The 14,561-nt window shown below is 42.4% G+C and overlaps 1 protein-coding gene across 10 annotated transcripts in view; it reads left to right on the top strand.

Annotated features, from left to right (window-relative positions):
• The window catches only part of Rbms3 (RNA binding motif, single stranded interacting protein), a 1,057,168-nt gene that overhangs the window by 978,475 nt on the left and 64,132 nt on the right, over positions 1 to 14,561 (top strand). The gene's annotated exons all lie outside the window — the stretch shown is intronic.

The raw sequence follows: 14,561 nt of genomic DNA, 5'->3' as shown, positions 1-14,561 counted from the left end.
AAAAGTTCGCTACTTTCATGCAGGTGTGTGCTACCAATGTTTTCTTTCACTGTCAGAGAAATATATATTATAGACAAATATATACTTGTTAATACACATATTAATGAAACTAGATACAGAAGGGCTAGTTAGGGATGAGTCAAGCTTGCTAAGAGAACTATCCTGGGACGATTTCACCAGTCAGTTAGCAGGTTGACAGCAGACTTTGATTGGAGAATGGCAGCCTTCTCCATAATGGAGCTATGATTGACAACTGAAATTCACACATAGGCCATCATTGCCAATTCCTCTTTAGAGATGAACCATCCATTCCTCAGGATCTCAGGGCTCCAGCCAGCAGAGCGTTCTGATCTTGATAATTAAGCTAACTAGCCAGTCATGTTGGGCACAATCTGGTGTGTCTGCAATTAGCCTACGGGTTTTAGAGCAATTGCTCTCTTACATTCGGTTCTTCAGGCTGGCACTACATGGTCTCCGACTGCTTCCTGGGGACCCATAACTTATTGATGTAGCTAAATGTTCCCAGCTTGCTGCTTCTAAATAACCCTATAACATAGAGAAGACATGTATTGTAGTGGGCCTAACTTGGTAGGTCTGGAATTGAGTGTAAATGGCAACTAGTCAACAGTTAATCCAAAAGACAGCAGCAATGATAAGAATAGTCAATACCATCTCTTTGGAGAGTAATTATAGTTTCCTCCTATGTTTTGTGTGATTACATAGCATTTAAAATAACTTTTTATGCGTATTTATTTTATATGTGTGTGTGTGTGCGTGTGTGTGTGTGTGTGTGTGTGTGTGTGTGTGTGTGTGTGTGTGCGTGCACAGCCCCTGACACATGCGGAACACAGAGTAACTTCTAGGAATCAGTTTTCTCCCTCTTTCCTTTACCATGTGGGTTCCATGAATTGAACTCAAATCTTGCCTTGGTGACAAACTTTCAGCCCCCCAGCCCTCTCCCCATCCCCGTGTGTGCATTAGATTTTTGAAACTTGTCCAGTTTGTCTTATTAAGGCCACTTAACTCTAAGTTAGCCCTGAGTTCTTTCAAAGTAATGCACGCCTGCTCTCAATTAGTACTAGTGAATTAAATTAGTTAATTAACCCTGGGTCCTAAATCTATTAGCCAAAAAAGTCTTTTAAAAGGTTCCTAGTATCCTACCATAGCAAGCAAGGCTGAACTTGGAGCAGCCTCCTTAGAGCCTAAACATAAATCTTTCTACCAAAAACTTAGCTTTGTCTGTCAACAAAAGCCCAACACAGCTTAGACAGTAGTATACTTTTGTAACGCTTTAAAGTCAAACCATGATTTTCCCACAGAGCAGTCCAAATGGATTATCTATCCACCTCATGAGTATGCATTTCGTAGGGTTAGAAGACTTGGTGCTCCGAATATTTCCGTGTATTAATAAAGAAATAATTGGCCAATGAGTATTTCTGCTAATTTAAGTGGTGCCAAGTCAGCCAGATGTTTTCAGCAGAGACCCAGTCCACAAATGCCATTGCTCCATGACTCCTTAATCTAGGGGTCACCTGGATCAGGCAAGTGACTGAGTGGTCAGTGCTTTCTGTCAAACCAGCTCCTTGGTAAAGAGCTCTCAGAGAAAGGCTGGAAGTGGGGAGAGGTGAGGAGGGAGAACTGCTGTCTGCCCTAAAAACCCTCTGAAGGAAGTTCCTTTGAAGTTTTTGAAGGGCTGTTTGCTTTTCTTGCCTTTGGAAGCGGCCCTTGGTGAGGTCAAAAGAAAGAAATGAGAGTGTGCTGGATGGGAGGACAGCGATCTGGCCACAGCTGGCTGCGGGGAGTGGGCGATCCTTGAAAGATGGGCTAGCTTGTGGAGGAAACATCTGCCAGGAGGGACAAAAACTCCAACAACTGCCTTCGAAGCTTCCCTCCTAGAGAGGAGGTGGAGAGTTTGGCCTTTGTGATGGAAATGAAGGATGTAGGTGCTGGCGGGTGGATGGCTTCTGGCTTGCTGTTGTGTGGAAGAAAGTAAAGGGATATGCTTAGAAAACCTTGATACCAGTCAAATGCCTGATTCTGTTAAAACTCACCTGCTGTGTCCTTCCTTTCACTGGCTCAGTCTGTGAAGAAGGGAAGGAAGGCTGAGAGAGCCGGGTGGGAGAATAAACAGTCCTGAAGAGTTTTCTCTGGTCACACTTTATGTATCACTGTAAAGTCCGCTCTGGGCTGAGAGGTCAGAAGAAGTGCATTTGTAGTGGGTCCATGTTAATGTATTGATAGCCTCGTTTTCATAGAGTTTTCAAAAGAAGTTTTATTTCTTTCATTTATAGGCAAGTTTGTCTCCCCCCACCCCTCTGTGTGTGTGTGTGTGTGTGTGTGTCTGTGTCTGTGTGTCTGTGTGTGTGTGTGTGTGTGTGTGTCTGTGTCTGTGTGTCTGTGTGTGTGTGTGTGTGTGTGTCTGTGTGTGTGTGTCTGTGTCTGTGTGTGTGTGTGTGTGTGTGTGTCTCTGTGTGTGTGTCTGTGTCTGTGTGTGTGTGTGTGTGTGTGTGTCTGTGTGTGTGTGTGTGTGTGTGTGTGTGTGTCTGTGTGTCTGTGTGTGTGTGTGTGTGTGTGTGTACGTGTGTACCAATGGAAGCCAGAAGATGCTCGATCTGCTGGAACTGGAGCTGGACTTTGGCCACTTTGTGGGTTCTTCTTTCTTCCACCCTTTCAAGCCCCTAACACTAGACAGAAGAGAAAAAAAATGATAGACAGAAAAGGAGGTGGCATTATTATCAGGCCACTTCCGCTGATTGGCACATCAAGTTCCTTGGTGCAAGTTTAATCTTCACCATCAGGATATCTAATTTCTTCCTGTTGTTTCTTATTGCACATGACTACTTTACAAACTGTGACTAACAGCCAACAACAGCCAACAACTCACCCCGCCTCTTGAGGCCCTAGCATTTATACACTCTCTGAAAAAATCCTCATAATTCCAAACATCACAACCTGAGAAACTATCTGCAGCTGACAAGTTCATACTCCTGATAAAGCACGAGGCAAATCATAGTCAACTGTTGTGGAAAATGTGGATATATCTAAAATAAAAATATGTTCTTACAATATTTCTATCTTTGAAAGAAACAAAATTTCTCACTATAGGAATTATAGGCAGTTGTAAGTTGCCTGCTGTGGGTGCTGGGAACTGAAGCCAGGTCCTCTGCAGGAGCAGTATACACTCCTAACTGTTGAACCATTTCTCTAGTCCTGCTTTACAGAATTTTTGTAAAGTAACACAGAAATCACCAATCACAGGCCATATGGTTTTAACCCCCCAAATTTGAATTCCCATTAATAGTATTTGTCTTCAAGCCATACTAGGAGATAATAAAATCTCTTAGTGGACCATTCCTAAGAGAATGGGGTGGAACTAGCTTATCACGAGTCTGTCTGTGAGCATAAATTATAAGCCATGAATTATTGTATATTTGTATCTGAAACTTTTATATCCAGCATAATTTTTTTCAGAGAGATTTCATTGCAGGAGATTGATCCAGTAGCCAGTTAATTCTGAAACTTTGTGGCCCCCACATCTCCAGATGACCACAGGAGTGTCCCATTACTATTGTCCACTATGTGGCTGCCTGGCGCTGGGCAGATTTGTCCCCACCTGTACAGGGGCATGGGTGTCACAGTTCTCCATTCTGCTTTTATTCTAAAGTGAGTTCTATATAGAATCCCCTGAAGGTGTTTTAAGGAACATGTCATATGGATCTATGTCCAATAGCAAAAGAGCTCAGAAAATGTGGAGGGGAGGTTTTTGGATCCATTTGCCTGGTTTTACGTTGGTTGCCCCTATAGCACTAACTTTGGTAACCTTTAACAAATTACCATGGGCACAGCCATGGAGGCAGAGAAAGACCACTGGAAGCAACTGGATGAGAAACTCCCGTTGCTTACAAACAGATAAGCACCACAGCAATAGAAAGTTCCTCGTGGAAAAGGACAGGGTTTATTTTTCTAACTCGTGGTGGCCGTAACAAGGGAACACATTGCTGCTGCTAAAACAACTCAAGCTATCTGGTGCTCAACGTAAAAACTGAAAAGAGAGCTAACATGATGGTCAAGAAGCAAACGAAGAATCATTTCTGAAGCTATAGAGTAGGAAACTAACTGCACATCTGGCAGGATACCTTAGTTGGCACAGTGAAGCTGTGCAAACACGAGGCCAACAAGTTCTAGTCCTAGGACCCACAGGGTGGCTGTCTCTTGTGATTCCAGAACCAAGGAGGAGGAGACAAGCAGATACCTGGGGCTCACTGTCCAGCTAATGTTGCCTTCTTGGAAGACTGAGGCCAGTAAGAAACACTGCCTCAAACAAGGTGGACAGTGACACACACACAAACACACACACACACACACACACACACACACACACACATACACACACACAGAGTATTCACTCTGAACCGTGGTGGAGAGGAGACAGCACGTCTCACATTTTCCCACGAAGCTCAGACACTGGGTCCTTCTGAAAAGCCAGACCTGGATCCCTGAGGCTGAGCTCAGCCTGAAGCGATTCTTCTGCACAGTATCAGTACCTCACAGACCCAATCAACTCAAAGGAGACTTTCGGGGAAAGTAAATGAGTTGTTTAATCCAATCAAGACTCCCCACCCATATCCTTAGGTCTTGTTGAACCTCTGCCTCAAACTAGGCCAATTCCTGAAGCGATCTTAAAGAGGCTGGATACAGCCCAGAAATGACCCCTGAAGAATCACAAAGTAAAGTATAGTTTGTAGCAAGTTGCAAGCCAGGAAATTGCTACTCTCCTTGTAATAGGGAGTATGGAAGTGTCCTTGTGGAGTATAGAGCTGTCCTGAGACATACTGAGGCTTTTTACATCATAGACAATAAGATGGTAGGGAGCTTTTCCCCTTGGTCAGCTCTGAGTTAAACAGGAAGTTCCCAGCAACCTGGTCTGTCTCCATGTTGTAATTAATATGGAGTCAGGACTTTTGCTAGCAAGGGGAGCTGTGAATGAGGGGGTTATGCAGTCCATAATACTCACAAATCCACTGGGAATCATTTTTGCTCCATTGTTTCTAAGAAGATGGATCCAGAATATTGCACCCGATAAGCATTTGAAACTTCCAGTATGTTGGGAATCTGTGAGGGCATCTATAGAGTGATTGCCTGCTAGCAAATAGAGCACAGAGAATTTCTTTTCCCATTGACAGCACAGTTCGGCAAGAATTTCAGGCTTCTGTGTGATTATGAAGCCTCTTTCTTTCACCAGAAAGATCTGATAGGCGGACAGTGTGGGGCTGGGGCATGGCCATGTTGGTAAAGAACTTGCTGCTGTGCAAGCCTGAACTCTTGAGTACAGTCTCCAGAGCTCATGTTAAAAAGCAGGGCCTGGTGCTGAAGAAGCAGGGATGGGGGTGGAGGGACACTTTGGGCCCTCTGACAACTCAGCCCACCCTTCTCTGCAAGCTTCAGGCTCGTGAGAGATCCTGTCTCAAAAACACAAGGTGGACAGCAGCTGAAGAATGAACCATGAGTCTGTCCTCACTCTCCCACATCCATGCACATGCAGGCATGTGTAGCTGCACACACAGGCATTTGTGCACACACACACACACACACACACACACACACACACATGCACACGCACACACACTAAACATTTATGCTGCACTTGTGGTGGTCCACATTGGATACGGTGGTGGTTCGGTAGATCCTGCAAGTTCCTCAACACAACTGAGCACGAGAATGGTCTTTATTTCAATCAAAGCATCCTGCTCACTTCGATCCTGGAGCCACTATCCATTAAAATCACAAGAGCCCTGGCTATTGAACAAGGACTGAGCTCTCATTGTGCCCCTCAACACCCTTAACCAAGTCATACTGCAGGAGTAGGCAGACAGACAGACACTACAGTATATTCCAGATGTTACAAATGACTCCAGTGAGATAATTACAAGTACTTGCAGCTGTTCAAAAGACCTCGAGTTCAGATCCCAGTTCTAGGGTGAGGTTATTCACAACTGCTTGAAATTCCAGCTCCAGATGATCAGATGCCCCTTTCTGGCCGCTGTGGGCGCTACAAACAATTAGCATATGACACACAGTCATTAATTAAAATAAAATAAATAAAAGGTAAAGAACAATTGACCTTCATGATGAAAATGTTTTAAAAATATTTAATGGGATCAGTTCTTATAGCAGGTATATGAGCTTAATGATATAAGTACTAAGAAATCTGATGTGTATTTAGTCAATAAAACAGTTTGATCGTTGGGTTCCTAAAGTCCCAATTTTCCAGCTCTCCCTCGATGATTTAATATATTTGAAGACCATTTTGTTCTATTATTATTTTATTATTATTATTAAAATTTATATGTGTTCTACGTGTATAAGTGCTGTGTCTGTCTGTATGTGTGTGCACGGTATGTGTGAAGTGCCCACAAAAGTCAGAAGAGGTCATTAGCTCCTCTCGAACTGGAGTTACAGACAGACAGTTGGGAGATACCATGTGGGTGTTGGGACCCACACCTAAGCTTTCTGCAGGAACAGCAAGTGACCTTGGCACTGATTCATCTTTCCAGTGTCTGCTGTGTTATTGTAGGAGAGTCGGTTAAAATACCAGCAGCTACTGCCGATCCTGTTTTCTTGGCAGACGCCTTTTAGGCACAGAAGCTGAAAGGATAAAGAGAGGAAATTGGCATCACTGAAGTCTCCTACTGTCAGTGACACTTGCTTTTGAGAAACACTTCAGTGTTACACGCTTATGACACGCTTACTTCGTATTCTCACTCAAAATGGCTCCATTATGCTTACTAATACGCATTTCACTAATGAATGAAACCTTTGTTCACACTCGGCAGGCAAGGAGTACAATAAGAATTCTTGGAAGGGGGCACCTGTGGGTAAAACTAGTTAGGTCTTAATGTCTTTTTCCTATTACTTTCAAAGTCCATTCTTTCAGTTAAAAAAAAAAAACAACCTGAGTATTTGATTTATGAGTGGGAAAATCCCATTGTGTTTATAATCGATAGCATCTCTTTCATAGGCTGTGTTCAAAATTTTCTACACTTATTGTTTAATGGGTGGTGTACTGGTTAGTTTTGTGTCAACTTGACACAGCTGGAGTTATCACAGAGAAAGGAGCTTCAGTTGAGGAAATGCCTCCATGAGATCCAGCTGTAAGGCATTTTCTCAATTAGTGATCAGGGGGAAAGGCCCCTTGTGGGTGGGACCATCTCTGGGCTGGTAGTCTTGGTTCTATAAGAAAGCAGGCTGAGCAAGCCAGGGGAAGCAAGCCAGTAAAGAACATCTCTCCATGGCCTCTGCATCAGCTCCTGCTTCCTGACCTGCTTGAGTTCCAGTCCTGACTTCCTTGGTGATGAACAGCAGTATGGAAGTGTAAGCCAAATAAACCCTTTCCTCCCCAACTTGCTTCTTGGTCATGATGTTTGTGCAGGAATAGAAACCCTGACTAAGACAGGTGGCATGTCCCTCGTAAACAGCATCAGAGCCAGGCATACTGACATTAGACTTAAAAATCTCAGGTCTTCAGAGGTGGAAACAGGAGAATCAGAAGCTCATCTCCTTCCTCTGTTGTAGCAAGTTTGAGGCAAGTCTGGGCAACAGGAGACTCATTCTCCAAGCACACACACACAATCCCCCAACAATTTTCAAATGAAATAATTAGATAAAAGGCTAGGATATGATGCCATGAGTAAGATCACTTCAATGCAAGCACAGGGACCTGAGATTCAATCCCAGAATTCATCAATAAAGACAGGCTGGACATTTCCCTATAACCCTAATGCTGTGTGCATTAGAGGCCAGGAATCATTCAGGCTCAAGGGCATCCAGCCCAGATCCAGGTTCAGAGATGGATTCTGTCTTAGAGGAGTAAGGTGGAGAAAGACATACAACAGCACACTTGACACCCTCCTGTGGCAAGCTCACCCACCCAAACATACGCATAGTTGAGCAGCTCTCAATCTGTGGGTCTCAACCCCCTTTGGGGGTAGAAAAATCCTTTCACAAGGGTCACCTAAGACCATTGGAGAAAACAGATATTTACATTATGATTCATAACAGTAGCAAAATTAGTTACAAAGTAGCAATGAAACAACATGAGGAACTGTATTAAAGGGTCTGAGCATTAGGAAGATTGAGATCTAGTTAGTTGTCTAAACAGTGTTGCCTTGATTCCTGAGTGAATGCAAAGTCCTTTCCTACGTCTGTATCCTGTAGAGCATCACCAAAGATCTGTCTACAAGTTCCAGCTTTTCAGGTTGCACATTAAGTCTTTGCTCCTTTTCGGGAATGGATTTTTATGTATGGTGACAGGCACAAGTCTAATCTCTTACTTCTCCATACAGACATTCATTTTTCCTGGTACCTTTTGCTGTGTTTCCTATAGTGTATGTATCTTTATCAAGTAAGGAATGGATACATTTGCATATTCTCAGGTTGGGGTCTTCTCTTTTGCTTTGTTAACCTCCACATCTGCTTTTGTGCCCTGCTGTCTGTCACTATGGCTCTGTGGTGTATCTTGAGCTCTGGAGAGCTGTTGCATGCAGCATTGCTTTCTTCACTCAGGACTGTTTGGCTTTCTGTGGTCTTGTGTGCTTCCATGGATTTTAGAATGTCTTCTCTATTTCTGCAAAAGGTGTCTTGAGGATTTTGTTTGGGATTGAACTGGAAACCATTCTGATTACATTGAATTCTTCCCAAGGTCAGGAAATAGAGACTGAACTTGTCTACCAGATTTGTTGAATAATATACTAAATAAATTTGGACTCAAGAGTGAACATTAAAAGTTACAAATGGCATTGGCTCTTTTTTCTTAATGAAGTATAGCATTTAGCGAGTGATTTAGAAGCTGCATCATAATAAAACAATAATGTTAGCTGTTAGTTGTATGGATCAGGCAGTAGATGTCAACTCTGTGCCTTTTTCTAATGACTGTATCTTGAAATGGTTTTTATGTTGCATAACGGGAACTTATATGTAATATATATATATATATATATATATATATATATGTGTGTGTGTGTGTGTGTGTGTGTATGTATGTATATATGTATGTATATATGTATATATGTATATACACACATATACATATATATGTGTGTATGTATGTGTGTGTATATATGTGTGTGTGTGTATATATATATATATATATATATATACACACACACACACACTTAAATACATATATACTCCAGGTCTTCTAGACGTTAGAACAGATGGCATCTGAAGATGAATAATTAATCATTTTGGGGCAAATTGTTTGTTATAGACTATACCGGTGACAGCAAGATGGGAGGCTGAGGCAGGCCAATCCAGTTAACTGGACATACATGGTGAAGTTCCAAGCCAATGCAATATTCCATTTCCAAAAGTGGAAACCACAAAGGGACTGACATTGTGTGAATTGCTCTCTGACCTTGACACTTAGGCCATATACATTATATGCACTCACACTCATTCATGCATCCACACACTTGAACACACACTCCCACACCACAGTGCTTAAGAAAATTTTAGGTATTTGTATGACTGTCTGTGCTGTGTGTGGCATGTGTTTGCCTATACTTGAGGTGGCACAAAGAGAGCATCAGATTCCCTGGAGCTTCCTGGCACAGTTGCCAAACTCAGGTTGTCTATAAGAGCAGCCAGTGCGCCTAAACTCTGAGTCTCCCCACAGTCACCAAAGCACTTTCTGACTTGGAATTTTGTCTAATCATAATTTTCCTGTAAATTATAATAATGCATAACTGACGTATACTATGCTTTGGAGTGCAATATAGATACAGAATAGAAGCTTGGGAGGTGTGAAGACCATGTGGATCTGGGGACGTGGCTCAGTGGGTAGAGTGTTTAGGCATGAAGTCCTGAGTCAGGAACTCTGGTCATTGTTAAGGATTTTTAAATTTAAATGAAAATTAGCCCCAGAGACATGGAAAATTAGCTTGCAAAGACTTTTGCTACTTGCTGTGTGCAATTCCTGTCTGTATAGATTGCACACGTGTGATATGATGTGGCTTCACTTTAAGGTGCACTCTACAAAGAAAGGATCCAAGAACAGAAAAGAGGGAAAGGAATCCACGTGAGGGGGATTCCTTGGGCTGCGTGGCCCCCAGATTATCGTGCCTGTTTTCTACTCCGACGTCCAGTCGGTGGTATTTGTTTTGTTTTTGTTTGTTTGTTTGGGGTCTTGGGGGGGTGGTTGGTTAGTTTAGTTTGTTTGTTTTTCAGAAATCACTATGAAACATTTTGTACAGTTGAAGGGAACTAGAAATTTTGTACAGTTGAAGGGAACTAGGCCTGTGATAGCCTTTTGGATTTCAAACTAGACTTGGGGAAGTCATTCTGTCCCTCCAGTTTGGTTGTAAATGGATCAAAGTAGCTGAAGCTTAGTGGTTATCCCTAAAGATAGGAAATGGTTCTTGGTGCCTCTTCTTCTTTCCCAACAACAGTCCTTTAAAACCTTGTGGGTTTTTTTGTTGCTGTGATAAAACACCAATACCAAAAGCAATTTACATAAGACTATGTTTATTTGGACATGCTGTGATAAAACAGACAAAACACCAACACACACACACACACACACACACACACACACACGTCGGTCATTCACTATTGCTGTTGGTCATTCACTGTTGCTGTTGGTCACTCACTATTGCTGTCAGTCATTCATTCACTATTGCTGTCAGTCATTGACATGAACTGCCTGACTTTTAAGCCGCTTATGTTCTCTGTGCTAAAAATAGTTCAATATAAATAAACTCAAGGGGATATTTCTTCTAAAAATATGATGGTGACAGAAAGACAAAAACAGATTGAGGACAAAATAAAAATTGACCTTCAGTTATATTTTTAAAAGTTATGTTAAAGGGTTCCTATTTAAAAACTCAGTTGCATAAATAGTCTATGAAATAGAACATCTAGTGTGAGCCTTGGTTGTCTTGGCATGAAACACCAGGAGGAGACAGGCTGGTGGGGGCGGGCCATGGTTCTCCTTCCTTCCCTTCATTCAGTTGAGTAATTTTCTTTCTTTATGCTTTGCTGACGCCCTTCTCACCTTTGACTTTGTCAGTCCTGCGATTTGAAACATGGGACTTATATAAATGTGTGTAGAAAGGGCTCTAAAATGCTCAGCTGCTCACGTGGAAGTTTTGAGACCAATCAGCGGCTTAGTTCTTTAGGAAATTACCCTGCCTCACCTCTGTGAGATACAGGCTTGGCCTGTTTGAATTTGTTGTCCTGTATTGTGATGATTCACAGTCAAAGGGCCAAGCCCTGTAACAATGGCAAAGCAGCACAAATGAAGGTCATTGCTCAATCTCCTGTTTATCGCTGGAGCGGTGGCTCAGCAGTTAAGAGCACGCTCCTGCTGCTCTTCCAGGGGACCTGAGTTTGTTTCCCCACACCCGAGTTCAGTATGTGCTTTCAGTGCAAGGCACTGCCTGTGTTTTGTTGGGTGTGAAGAGTCCCATGATTTTATCGGGAAATGAATGAACCTTCAAAGATTTCAAACTCATTTCAAATACTAGCAGAAGCTCAGCAAACTGAGATCCTTCTCTGATGTCCAGTTTTAAATACTGAAGCTCACAGCAGCAGCAGCAGCAATGGAGACAGAGCCCAGCCCAGCCACCTGCAGCCAGCGGAATTCCCTGCCCTTTTAGTGACCTCCACTCAGATGAAGCCAGACCCTTGACTATACTGCAGAAAAGAATTCCAGGAGAGGCCTGAGAGCAGTAAATTAGTGAGCCTGTTAAAGAGAGCTAGCTTTAAAGAGTAACCACCATTTAAAAATTATGTAGAGTTTTAAAAGTAAGCAAAAACATGCGAGTTGATTTCCTAAACACTTTCTTTCATTTTTTTAAAAAGAAGTTCCCTTTATAAATGAAATTATAAGGTGGTTTTATGAAGTGTGCTGTTTATGTTCTGGGATTAGAGATGAGAGTGCTGACATAGTTCAACTCAAGGCTACAAATACCCAGGCCCCGAGTAAACCTGGTCTGTTTAACACCCTTGTTTGCAATGCCCTTCAGAAAACAAGAGCTGTCTCTGCAGGCAATCTTTACCAGTTATCTGGACCTTCTGAGTCCCTGCCAGCATCCCGCGGGAATCTATTCCTTCCAGAGTCCTTTAATTTCATCTGTCCTCCTATCCTGCTTCACTTGAGGTGACTTCTGCATACTTTACCCAAACCACTGCTGTCATTCTTACTTCTGGGATGTGTGACCATCTTGTCCCTCTGATGACAGGAAGAAGGACTTTATCTCATAGCAGCAGTGGCTCCCATGGACCATATTGCCTGTCAGCCCTGAGACCATTGCTTGCTTTATTCGGAGGAATTAAAGGCGTGCACTACAAGATTTTACTTTGCAACGTAAACACTGAGCAAATCCAGACATCCAGAGATGCTGAGAGGAAAAAGACGTCTCTTCTTGTGCTGCCATTTGTCCAGTGGATGCTTTTCAGACAGCACACTCTATATATTTCAAGGAGACAATGTCACCCTTACTGTGTTGGCAAAGGCTGTCACAGAGCACTCCAAAGTCCATAGCTTAAGTGCATCAGTGGGGACAGATTTGACAGTGTATATTGAGGATGCTGGTTTGCCTTAACAATTGTAAAGTTTTCCTTCTTTTCTCTTTCACATTTCCCCTTTGTACTGCACAATACAAAAGAGATTCTGTTGACATTAATAAGCACCATTGCTGACAAACACCATTCTCTGTTGCGGTAACCAAGGCTTCAGACCCACTAAGGTATCTGTCCTTGATAAAGCACCACCAAAACTTCATTTCTCCAGTAGGTTCTTGTCAGTCACTTCCAGTTAACTCACTAATTGTGAACGTCTTCCATCCCCTTGAGATTAAACAACTTAATGTTCTTGATAACTTGTGGGGATTCTCTGTTCATTGGACATTTTACTGACAATAAGCAAATATTCTTATGAAATTTCTCCCAAGAATCTCCATAGCATCATTTGTTTATCGACGGTAACTCATCTGTTTGGGGAATCTCTCCATCCTATTATTTTTTCACTCTGTGCTTGGTCTTGCTATTTACAATTCCAGATTATGACAAGTCCCTTCCCACTCTTCTGTGTGATTGGCAGATTTTGGGTTTATAGGCAGAACAGTGCGCCGGCAGCTGCCATCAAATGACTCCCTATACACGGCTTTCTGTGAAGGAAGTCTCCGAGAGATCAGACAATCTTCTCTAAATTAATTCCAAGTGCAGGCATCCTGTCCCTCTGTTCTTATCCAGTGAGAATTTTGATGGATCTGTCACAAGCTTGCCCACCTCCCTCACTGACTCCTTCCCAAACAAAACCTTAAGTCCGTCTCTCATATAACACCCCAGGGAGAGAGCAGGTTCCTCAGCATGGGAGAGGATAGATTTTGCATGCACACACACACACACACACACACACACTGTGGGTTTCATTGTGGCTTTTCATATCTGTTCCTTTATGTAAGTCTTAAGACTGATTAAATTGAGATGGTTCTGGAACTGTGGTAGGTGACCTCTGGGCTGGGATAGACTGGTGGCAGACATGCTAAGAAGGCCGCCTGTTGGAAACTCAGGAAGAGAAGGAACGCTTGTGCCCACACAGGGTTAAGATGCCGAGAGAGTGCCACATTTCAGTCAGAGTTACAGAAATTCATCAGCGCACCTGCTTCAGTTCTGAGAGGCTTCTGGAGTCCATCCCCAGGGGACTTGAAAGGATTAGTTCTTAGAGGATTCACAGCGAAGGTATTTTTTTTTTTTTAAGGAAAAAAAATAAATTGCTTTTAGTAAGGAAACTCAAGGAGCAGGAAAAAAAAGTAGTGTATCTAAATTCTAATATGTATTCCTGTTTATAATTATGACTTGAAGCTTATATATCTTGTCATTTTGCATAAGAATCCTGTGTAAAAAAATAATAAAGGAGAAGGGTGCTGGGGAAGGACATGAAATATTAAACTCTGGATTCCACAGGTGCAGTCACAGGTACACACCCGCACTAATAAGCACACCACAGCCTCTATCAGCACTATCACCAGCATCCCACATACACAAAACAAAACCTACAAAATATTAATTTATGGATACACACACACTAGCTTTAAAATGTTCAGTATAGTTTCTTATATCAAAAGGTTAAATCAAGAAAAAAATAATAATAAATCAACCCAGAAGTAAAGATGTTGAAATAGTAACTCTGATTCTTGGATACTTCATGTTAGGCTTTGGTTCATTCTTATGCTGTCAAGAAGCTCACGTGGGCCCTGTTACCTCCTGAACCCAGTTATAGGTAATACATGGGGGATGTTGGGGTAAGCAAGAAGTGCTTATTTAAATTACAAATGGATGGAGTAAGCCTTGGGCCTGGGAGATGGCTCAGCAGGTACCTGCCACCATGCCTGACAACAGGAGTTCATTCCCTGGGTCTCTTATGGTAGAAAAGAGAACCAATTCCCACATGATATCCCTTGGCCTCTATACACATGCTAAAACATGTGCACGCTTTAGTATGTGTACAAATATGTGCATACATGTACATACACACACAGAAAACATACTACACACCACAC

The sequence above is a fragment of the Mus musculus genome, chromosome 9, assembly GCF_000001635.26.
Source record: "Mus musculus strain C57BL/6J chromosome 9, GRCm38.p6 C57BL/6J".
NCBI lineage: Eukaryota > Metazoa > Chordata > Mammalia > Rodentia > Muridae > Mus > Mus musculus.
The sequence above is the reverse complement of the archived record's forward strand: the minus strand, read 5'-3'. Positions and strand labels throughout refer to the sequence as shown.